A 12,263-nucleotide genomic window follows, 5' to 3' on the forward strand; every position below is an offset into this window, starting at 1 on the left:
TTTTTTTCATCCTATATAGGTACTTGGAAATTGGAATTGGCCAAAAAACAAAATTTTTGAAATTTTTATATCCTTGTGGGGGGCCCATAATTGTGCGATTGGACAGCTATAAGCTTCATGGTGGACTACCCCGGGGGTCCTCTGAATTCTCAAATAATCTAAAACCAAAACGAGATTTGCTCATTTTTCCAGCTTAAATTTCCAATCTCATCTTCAAAGCCTTCAGCATGGAAATTTCTAAATTTCGATGAACTGTTTCAAAAATGATTTACAATCATCAAATTAAACTTTCCCAAAGCGAACGATTACTCGCCGGTGGCTCCAGAATGACTGAAAATTGCATTTGCACTTTGAATAATTTTGGCTTCTTTAAATTTCATAAATGAACTCCTGTAATCAAAAATTTAGGCGAATAGGCGTTTAATGAATATTAAAAATAACTAGGTACCGGCGAACTGACTTCATTCTATTTTTTTTTTTTTTTTGGCAAATTCCTATCGTAAATCAAACAAAAATACTTCTAATGAGACATTATAGCGATAAGTAGGGACATCGTTTGACACGAGAGGTTAAAATTTGACGAATTATTTCGCTAATTTCATTCACGTAGGTATTAAGCGAATATGCTAGAATATTCGCCATAGTTTTATATACATAAGTCGACACAATCGTCAACACCATCTAAGTAGGTACCAAACGTAAGTGCACACCCTGAATTCGCAATACGTATTTATCGAAATTTTACTTTCTTCAAAGGTAATTCTTTGCATACAAAGTTTCACGATTAGTTAAGTATCATGCAACTCTATACGACGAGAGCATGCATTCAGCAAGGAAATGCAGCTTATTGGTTCCTTCGGAATATTTGGTCATGTTAACGGCCGGATGAACCGGTACTGTGAGGTTACGTAATGTTATAATATTCAATGGCGTAGAATTTGAAATACTAAAAAAAAAACCAGTTCATATTTAAGTAACCAGCTGCGTGGACCAAAATATATAATCCGAAGCAGACGTGAGACGCGGATAAACTACAAAGCATGCAAGTTTTCTCATCTATGTTAACCTAATAACAACGAGTGAAAGCGAATCGTTTAAGAAGTTAAATAATTGACCTCCAGAAGAAAGGGAAATGGTATGTGAATCAGTCGCATCTAGAATACGAAGAAAAGACGAAAACGGTAAACCAGATGATAAGAGGTGTGCCTTCTTAACATGAAATCTTTATTCAGCGTTAGGCTCTATTTATGCATAGCAGCGCAATGATTCTTTTCGCAAATTCTTACAGCAAATTATGGCGGAAAATTCGGATGTAAAAGCAGGTACGAGGGCTTAGGTAGAAGTAGGTATTAGGATTAAGAATGTGGAAGTTTCTTTCCTCGAGGGACTGGTTCCTGGTTCCATGTTGGAAATTTCCATTGCTGAGAGCTAAAATACTTCAAGTTCAAATCTACTGTGTCAAATTATTCGTACCTAAATAATAAGTTCAATTTGTAAACAAAAAACACAGGAGCCTAAACGAAGCGAGGGCAAAAGCTCTCAAAAATTCGTACCTATTTTGAGAGATGAAAAATGATGTTTTTTTTAAAATGATGAGTCGATTTTTTTAACTCCACAATTTCAGAATTTGAATACGTATGAGATAATTTTCAATTTAGAAATGAAAGAAACGTGAGTAGGCTCGCACACTTGCGTGCTACAGTCCTTTAAATGTGATTTTTTTGGCGAATTTATTTTATTTTTTGTACAAATACTTACCTAAATTCCCACAGACTTGATATAATGTGCAGGGGGGGGGCTGCTTCATACAAGTATGTATAATACTTCATTCTGCATCTATAAAGCCAAAATTAAATTAAAATCGCTGGCACAATGCACTGCCATGAATTTTCAAAGTTCCGCATCGAGACCTTTAAACAGAAAAAATGGTTGTCTATAAGTTTTAAAAAACCGCCTTGTGTCCTATCAAAATGAGTTAAAATTTCACGAGGACAACGAAAATGCCGGTTATTTTCTTTTTGGGCCTCTTTCAAAAAATTTGTGAGCCCAACATTTCATAAAATTTGGAAAAATTTGAAACATCAACGCACATTTTATGAGTATAGATTAAAATTTTGCGAAAGAAATGAAAATGGGAGTGATTTTATTTTTCAGCTAATTATAAAAAATTTCGAGCTTGACAAATTTGAGTAAAAATTAAGTACATACCTATATTATTAAAATCTCACAAGAAATACGTATCTACGAAAACACAACTGGAGCCTCCAACAGATTTTTGAAACTTGAAATTTCCCAAAAAATTCACCCAATGACGCAGCAAATTTTTGAAATAGACAAAGATAGATCGAAAGAACTTGCAAAAATATATCATGAGCCAAAATTTCAGGTACTGAAGTGTTTTTTTCGATTTTTGGTGCACTTTTGAAAATGGAATTCGGGCCAAAAACGAGAAAAATTCAAAAGTTTTGCAAGTTGACTTGGAAAGCTGAATTTTCGAATCGTTTTGAGCCGTTCTGGAGCCTCCAGCAACTTTTTGAACGTTCAAATTTTTGCAAAATTTCACCTAAAGTTTTTTTACATCTATTTTTTTGGTTCTCAAGACACACATGGTGCTGGGGGGTTTCTCTAATAAACATATTTATTTATATTATGTATCTTAAATCTAAGATTAAATGTAAACAGAATGTAATAGCTTAATTTATCCCTAATCTTAGATTCAAGATGCGGGGGGGGGGAGGAGAGACAGGTTGTCCACCACGACCCATAGGTACCCCCTAGGCAGTTGCCAAGGATCCAATCACCTAAGCAGGCTTTGTTATTCATGTGTACCCATCTGGTAGACTGAGTCCCCCAACCCATCTTGGGAAAAGGGATTTTAAGGAGGAGAATTTGGTGCCGGGGGGGAGGGGGTCAACAAGTGTTGGTCTACCCTTTGCATTACAAGAGTTTCAGATATGGGGGGGGGTTTGACTTTTGTGAGGCAGCCAGTGCACATGCTAAGAGTTTCTCACCAGCCACTCACATTGGACTTAAGAGTACAAACTAATTACGACTAATTAATTTTAGGCTGACATTTTTTGGAAAATAGGTAGAGGAGAAGGTACAATTATGGACCCAGGTACAAATATCCCGTACAACAATGACCATGCTAATTTCGATGTGAATGTCGACCCATCCACATCCGTCACTTTTGGATGCCACATGTCGATGTGAATTTCGACCCTGTGTCAAGCTAATTGTCGATGTAATTGTCGACTGATGTTGATCTATATTTGTGTCGACAATTGGCTCCACATAGGGTCGAAATTCACATCGACATGGGGCATCCAAAAGTGACGGATGTGGATGGATCGACATTCACATCAAAATTTATGTCGACCTCCTGCTTCCTTAAGTTATAGAATATGAGTTTAAAAATTTTTAATTTTTTTCCCCAAAAATTATTTCCTCTGATGTGGCTATTGCTAGTGCTGAAAACAGCATCGATGCAAAGTCCACTTCCGAAGAAGTACACACGAAAAAAAAATATGCGACTCGCATATTTTTTCTGTGACCTTTCGTTAACTTTTCGTTAAGCCATGTTAAGTTTACGTGAGAAAATATCTCTCGTTAAGTTAACGAACAGTTAACGAATTCGTTAACTCTAACGAATTTTCATAATAGATACCCTGGGCTGTTAAATTACCGTAATTTATTCGCTGGTAAAATACGGCGGTAAAATATGGTAAAATACGGTATTTTACAGTATTTATGGTATTTTACCAATTTGGGTAAGTCCCTCAGTGGTGTAGTAGGTAGAGCTGCGGACCTCCGTTCACGAGGTACCCGGTTCAAACCCAGCTACAGAGGCAAGCTTGTGCCTGTAATTAAAAATCTTTCGTGCAATTATCAACATTACACGCCAAGTACTGGGGGACTACCAGTTATTAGCCGAGCTAACAGAAAATGCACGCCATCTGTTAGCAGAATCAAAAAGCTGAAACTGGTTCGAGCATCCATAGAGGTCAACACTGGGGAGCTCAGGGTCTCACTACCCAGCTAGCTCCAAGGTGCTCGTTGACTCGATGATGACCAATTTGGATATGAAGAGTTATTTGTAGTTTGACTTCGAAGTTCTGAACTTCTGACCTGCCTCTGAAGTAAATTTTCAATTTTCATCTGTTTTAGGTGTTATTAGAGATTATAGGAAATTTTCCATGGACATTTTTTGGAAATTTATGGAGAGAATTTTGGGTAACTTTCAAATCATAAGTTTCCATGGAAATTTGGAAATTTATGAAGGAAAGATGGAAAAAAAGTGTTCAATTTGGCTTTTTGGTAAATTATGGTAAAATACAGTAATAAACTTTTGGTAAAATACTGTAAAATACGGTAAAATACCGCCATAATTTACCAACATGAGTATCGATGATCCAAGTACTTATTTTGAAACCATGCAAACTTGGGTGTCTCTCATCAGCAATTGTTTTTTTTGCGCATTATTTTCTTCCCAATGGAAAATTTTACAAGTTTTTCATTTGGGAATTCATCAACCCTTAGCACCCCTTGACTGCAGAGTGTCCTGGGTGCCAAAGGCTAATCTAAACAGGAGAGTAATGCCCCAGGACATCCTGAAGTCTTGGCTGACACAATGGGTCAAGGCAAACTACAGGTATTGTTTCATCAGATTATCTTCTATTTCCTCCAGAGTGAAGATTCCATTTGATTGGGTCGCTTATTTTTCCCTAGTTGCAGGACTTGAAAATGGGATAGATATCACTCTTGGTTTTGGATTTGGTGTTATGTTTTTTGAAAAAGTAAAGGTTTTGGTTTTGGTTCAGGTTTTTTAAAATATTATCTCTCGTGTTCCAGTTTTGCTTAAAGGGTTTGATTTCAAAGGAATCGGTTTTGGTTTTGGTTTTTTCCTTTTTTCTCCATTTTTTAGGGGGAAGAAGACCACAAAAGTGATCACCTTTTCAAATACTTTGTGTATGTGACTAGAAAGCGACACTCTGGCAGTTTGGCAGTGCCAAATTTGCCAACTTTTTTAGTTTTCAGGCCTTTTCACCTTTAGCATCAGTTTTTACTTTATTTTTACCAAAAATGCAGTATTAATTAGGCTAATTACCTGAAAAATTCCAAAACCAATTCAATTTTTAATCAGTTATGCTCTTGGTTTCAGGTTTGAATTTGAGAAAATAACGCTCCCAGTTTCAGTTTTGGCTTTAGTTGTGGGAAAATAACACTCCTGGTTTTGGTTTCAGTTTTGAGCAATTTTAATCAGTTTTTGGGGGTTCCAGTTTTGGTTTGCAAGCCCTGCCCAGTTGGAGAGTTGGATTCTCTTTTCTAGTTCCTTCTCGGCTCGTTTATGGACTTTCTCCACCCTGGCCGGGGTTATTTGGCCCATCTGTAGGTAATCACTATCAGGCAGTAGACAACCCACAGTGGCTGGCCCAACTGGGTGGTAGAATCTATCTTTTATCCCTCTTAACACAAGGTGTTGCATTGCGGGTTGGTATATGTGATGTGTAAATATTAGACAGTAGGGATGGCCCAGATCAGGGGCACTTCCAACTTCATTTGATGAGATTTTGCGGAAATTTCAACTTTCAAAAACCTGCTGGAGACTACAGAACTGCTCCAAATGGTCAAAACAGTTTCCAATCAATTTGAAAGGTTGAAAATAGGGTTCATCTTTGTACCCAGCTTGAAAAGTCAATTTGATAAAATTTTGATTTTTCAGCATTTTTGGACCAAATTTGATTTTTAATAATCAAAAAATGCACTTCAGCATCTGATATAGAATTTTGGCTGATAATTTAAAATTTAAATTTAGCTTCATCCTTTATCCAGTTCAGAAATTTTCTGCGGATTGGGACTCTCCCCTTATCAGACTGATTCGCCTATCATACCTTGCTGTAGCCTCTCCCTTCTTCCCTTTTTTTAAATGTTCAGTTGGTTTAAAACATTTATTTTTTTTTTAAATGGAGAAAAAAATTCTTCAAAATTGTCAGATTCTTTAAATGATAGGTAATGTAAGTTGAACCTGTTGAGTTTTTATTTATTTATTTACCTATTTTATTTTCATTTTTTATGCATAAAAAATGAAAATAAAATAAATGGCACCCATGGGTGCCATATACTGCTATACTAAGGCTAGGGATACCACAACATTTAAATTTGGCACAGTTACATTACAAATTGTAAATCATAGATTATTACTGAACTGAGTAAGATAGTAGGTAGGTAATTTTTTTTTTTTAAATTTATAATATAGGCATACAAGTATTAAACTATATTTTTTGTCTTAATCCCGCGATATTTACAAAATTCAGTGCATTATTTATTGCGATTGGATCATCTGATAGGATAGTACATATTTATTTGATTGGAATTTCGCAAATCTGAATTTCGTATTTTTCTTTTTAAATAAACATTCGATGTAACGTTGTGACGCGATTGTTAGACAGCATCTTACTGTTTCTCAGATCATGAACCTCCAACTGAAGTTCATTTGCTTTTCATCCTTTTTATATGCAATAACGCATCAACGTTGCACTTTTGTAAATACAAATAGGTACTTTTTGTGTAAATAAGTAAAGGTACTTAATTATTAAACTCTTAACAGAACCCAAGGTGAACCAAATGACAATTTTACGTCCTCCTACACCCCTCCGTCCACAAAAAATTCCATTGAGCTTTTTTTGTTCATAATATCATCGTGACCAGTCACAATGGCTTACAATTTTGGAGTTGATATTTGCAAAGCTTCAGCTGTTCAAAACACGAGTGTTTTTGGTAAAAAAAAATATTACTTAATTGCCTACAAAATTAATCTTCTTAATTGACACTAATCAAGTTTGAGCTAAATACAATGTAATTTCGACGATTTATTTTATACGGAGGGGGAAGGCGCCGAAACTAAAAAAATTTCGATTAAAAAGACAATACTTATGTTGATGATTTACCATAATTTGTATGTACATTTTATTGTTGCTCGGCAATTTTTTTTACACTTGCCATAAACTTGCCGTATGAATATTTAAAAAGAAAAATTATTCTGTCATTTTTAAACTTGAAATACCTAGGTAAACACATTATATCTATTATCTATCTAATTTTATGGAAATGTTGAATCATTAAACATTTTAATGCGAAAATTTTCGCATTCTGGATTGTAATACATTCAACATTCGAGTACCAGCCTATTTGAGCTGGAATTTCTCTTCCCAGTTCTTGGTAATGTGCAGATAAACACACATTATCGCAAACCAGACTCGTCTGCGGGTATATTTTTCGTCTGAAAAATCCGGCCAATGTTCCCATACCTACCTACCTATCTACAAGTAAATTATTATGATATAATAATCGGACATACGCAGCCTATGCATGCGAGTAAGGTAAGTATATGTGGAGAAAATATGGACGACTTAGTGAACTAGATCATTTCTATGCCTTAGTCTTGTTTCTGTTTCTATAGCATCGTACGATTGTGTAATGATTACAAAGTAAAGGCGAAAACGATCGGATAAAATAATGAGAAAAAAACTAGAATCGTTAATCAATCACGTAATATTCACTATTAGGATTTCCTGCTATGATGGAAGCTAAAAATGACCCAAGTGCGGACGCTTTCCGTACCTGTTTACATAAAACTTACATAATCGGCCACTAAATAACTAATTAAATGTAGTCGGTCGCGAACGATTTTATAGTAAAGATGTTGCATTGCGAAAGAGAAATTTAGAGATACAAAAATCTCCAACCAATGTCCAGATAACTTGTTGACAGGAAGAAGAGAGTTGGCCGTAAAATTATCGTTGAATCATCCGTATCATCTCGTATCTTGTAGCTAGGTATATCGAACTAAAGTTTCGATGTTTCGAGAATAAAAAATACGATGCTTTGAACCGTAAGGCAGGAATTTTATTACGTAGGAGAGCATTTGGAGCTTTACTTCATTTCCTTACAATGAAAGCACCGTGTTTTATGTATCTCGTACATATAAAATGTCGTTTCAATTGTTATTGTTGGAAATAAAAAAAAAAAAAAAAGGAAATAAAAAGAAAACGAGACCTTGAATTTTAATTAGAAATTCTATATCTGAATGAAATGGCTATTGATTGCGTCTCTCAGTGAAATAATTATTTTAAAAATAAATTCAACCGATTTCAATTTAAATATTGAATACTTTCAAAAACAAAGTAGGTAGATTGTAGGTACATAGTTCATGAGAAGAAACCTTTCGTTTATCGGGTCACTTATTAAGAGACATGTTTTTTTTTTCAAAATGTGTTTGTGAAAAAATCATGGCGAAATGATGAATGTCTTGATCACGAAATTAAAATCGAGTAGAAACTGGCCCTTGGCCTCTAAATAAATACTGTATTTTTTTTTTTAAATGAAGATCAAATTGATGGGCTCAGACTCGGTTACTTTTCAACTAGGTAATTGAGTTGCTGAATATGTTTTTTTTTTTTTTTTTTTTTTTACAAATTTTTAATACTTAATCAAATTTTTTTATACATCTTGAAGAAAAAAAAGTTGTTTTTTCGCAACAAATTCCAAACACATCTTACTTTTTCATGCCAACAAAATGTTAAAAAATCTAGCTTTTTTCAATGATTATATTTTTTGATTACTTCCAAAAAATGTTGGGCGCAAGACCTGTTACAATAAAATTGAGCCTCGAAAGTTCACCAAATTTTCACTTTCTTTTAGCACAAAACATTTGTGATTGGTAAAAAAAAAAAAAAAAATGGAAAATCACTGGCATATTTTCGTTTTTCTTGTGAAATTTAAATCTACCCACATTGATGTGATTTTTCAAAAATAGGATGCACACTGCACCAAATTTCAGCTTTTTATGCCAAGAAGAGACTTCCTGGACAATGCTTGGGAAAAATTGATGTACTTTTAAAAACTTTTTCAAGCTACGACAATTTTTAGCAATTTGACTAGAAAGCGAGAATTTTCATAAATTTTTGGCAGAAATCAAGACTCTGATAACAATATTCCACAGCAAAAAGCAGTAGGTACCTGGGTAATTTTTTTGACAATTACGAGCAAAAAAATGATACTTTTTTGCAGTTTTTGTCGTACCTATTCTTCAATATTCATAAGTGAAAAGGTGGAACTTTCTTCATATTTTGGCAAAGAATAAGGACTTTTGTGTAACTTTTGAAAATAAATTGAGACTTTTCAAAATTTTTGACGAAAAACGAATATTTTTCAGAATTTTTTTTTTTTTGCCAGAATGCAGTTTTTCAAGGAAATCTGAGACTTTAAAGCTACCTGAAAAAAGAATGCAAAATTTTACCAGCCAGGATTAAAAATGCTGAAGTGCATTTTTAGATTTTTGATGAATGTTTGAAAATCAAATTTAACCTAAAAATGCTTTTAAAATCAAAATTTTATCTAATTGGGCTAGAAAAATGAAATTTGACATGAAACCCATTTTCGACCATTCGAATCGATTTGAAACTTCCTCAGGTAAAATTTTGCAAAAATGTTATAATGTTCAAAAATCTTCCTCGAGGCTCCAGAACTGCTCAAAATGATTCGAAACCGTTTCCATTAATGGGTAGGTTACGATAGGTTGAATCACGAAAAAAACTCAGTGGATTGTGAACGAATTCAGCAGAGACGTTCATTTTGAATCGACAGTTACCCACAAAAAATTCTAGCTGCGGAGGTGCCCCTGGAGGGAAAACTTGGACCTTGAAAAAATCGTGGTTTTTTGCTCCTGTCACTGTACCCAACCTGTTTGGGAAAAAATGACCCAGACCCAAATGAAAGTACCTATTTGAAATTCTGCGTCGATCCATGCTTTTGCCATCAAAATCCAAGACCCGTTTAAGGCTCTACTGAGCAATTGAAAATTTGAAATCGCTGATTTTTGAATAAATTCGTATTTTGAAAATTTGTTCTTCGGAGATTTTTCGCATTATAGTCGGGGAGCCCGCATAAGAATCTATTGCACCCCCCTCCCCCGTCGATCCTCCGGGACAACATTTTTCTTAAAAGGAGAATCCTAAGGAACATTTCTAGCCCTTGTTCTCAAAAAAAAAAAAACGTGGCCCTACTTACAAAATGGCGGCCATTTTGATTGACAGGTCAACCGAAATCGCAGATTCTGCGTTCCAACATAGGACTTGCATGCAATTTTTTAAACCGTACAAACGTAGATCGAAAGATCAGGCCAAAATTCATCACTTGTCAAAATTTCAAGTGCTAAAGTGCCTTTTTCGATTTTTGGTGAATTTTTGAAAATCAAATTTAGGCCAAAAATGAGGGAAAAAATCAAAATTTTACCAAATTAACCAAGAAAGCTGCAATTTGTGATATGCCCTATTTTTGACATGCCAAATCGATTGGAAACTATTTCAAACCGTTTTGAGCAGTTCTGGAGCCTCCAGAAGATTTTTTAAACTCGAAATCCCCACTAAATTTCATCAAGTGGAGTTAGAAAGCCGAAATTTCTTCAACCAATGTCTTTTGGAGCCTCCAGCGACTTTTTGAAAAATACTGGAGCCTCCAGTAGATTTTTGAAACTAGAAATTTCCCCACAATTTCATCAAAAGGAGATGGAAAGTCGAAATTTACTCCGCACTCCAATATTTTAACACCCTCTGAAGACGACTTCAGGTGGGTTCAAGTAATTTTGAAGCCTCCAGCGACTTTTTGAAAATTACTGGAGCCTCCAGCAGATTTTTGAAACTCGAAATTCCCATAAAATTTCATCAAATGGAGTTGGGAAGCCGAAATTTACTCCGCAACCAATGTCTTTTGGAGCCTCCAGCGACTTTTTGAAAATTACCTGAGCCTCCAGTAGATTTTTGAAACTTGAAATTTCCCCAAAATTTCATGAAAAGGAGATGGAAAGTCAAAATTTACTCTGCACTTCAATTTTAACACCCTCTGAAGACGACTTCAGGTGGGTTTAAGTCATTTCAGAGCCTCCAGCGAATTTTTAAAAATTACTGGAGTCTCCACCAGATTTTTGAAACTTAAAATTCCCATAACATTTTATCAAATGGAGTTAGCAAGCTGAAATTTACTTGGCAAACTACATAATTTCAATACGATATGAAGTCGACAGCATGCATGGTGGTTTCAAATGGTTTTGAAGCTTCCAGCTACCTTTTTGGAAATTTCAGTTTTCCAAAAAACATCATAGAACCTTTCAAAAAGCTGCTGGAGGCTCCAAAACGACTTGAAATCCACCAGCAGTCGACAAATTAGTTTGAAGAATGAATTTCGGCTTTCCGTCTCCATTTGATGAAATTTTGGGAAATTTCCAGTTTCAAAAATCTACTGGAGGCTCCGGTATTTTTCAAAAAGTTTCTGGAGGCTCCAAATCAACTTGAAATTTACCTGCAGTACTTCGTAGCGCATTGAAATTAGTTTTCAGAGTAAATTTCAGCTTTCCAACTCCATTTTGATGAAATTTCGTGGAAATTTCGAGTTCCAAAAATCTGCTGGAGGCTCCAGAACTGCTCAAAACGGTTTGAAACAGTTTCCAATCGATTTGGCATGTCGAACATAGAGTGTATCCCAAATTTCAGCTTTCTTGGTCAATTTGGTAAGATTTTGATTTTTTCCCTCATTTTTGGCCTTGGGAAATTTCAAATTTCAAAAATCTACTAAAGGCTCCAGTATTCTTCAAAAAAGTCGCTGGAGGCTCCAAAACGACCTGAAATCCACCAGCAGTCGACAAAATTAGTTTGCAGAATGAATTTCGGCTTTCCGTCTCCATTTGATGAAATGTTGGGAAATTTCAAGTTTCAAAAATCTACTGGAGGCTCCAGTATTTTTCAAAAATCTGCTGGAGGCTCCAGAACTACTCTACACGGACTGAAACAGTTTCCAATCGATTTGACAGGTCTAAATTAGGGTATATCTCAAATTTCAGCTTTCTTGGTCAATTTGATAAAATTTTGATTTTTTCCCTCATTTTTGGCCTTGGGAAATTTCAAATTTCAAAAATCTACTGGACGCTCCAGTATTCTTCAAAAAGTTGCTGTAGACTCCAAAAGTCTTGAAATTTACTTGCAGCCGACTTCGTAGTGCTCTGAAATTAGTTTGCAGAACGAATTTCAGCTTTCCAACTCCATTTGATGAAGTTTTGTGGGAATTTCGAGTTTCAAAAATCTGCTGGAGGCTCAGGTAATTTTCAAAAAGTCGCTGGAGGCTCCAAAAGACATTGGTTGAAGAAATTTCGGCTTTCCAACTCCATTTGATGAAATTTTGTGGGAATTTCGAGATTCAAAAACCTGCTGGAG

The sequence above is a fragment of the Planococcus citri genome, chromosome 1 (genome assembly GCF_950023065.1).
Source record: "Planococcus citri chromosome 1, ihPlaCitr1.1, whole genome shotgun sequence".
NCBI lineage: Eukaryota > Metazoa > Arthropoda > Insecta > Hemiptera > Pseudococcidae > Planococcus > Planococcus citri.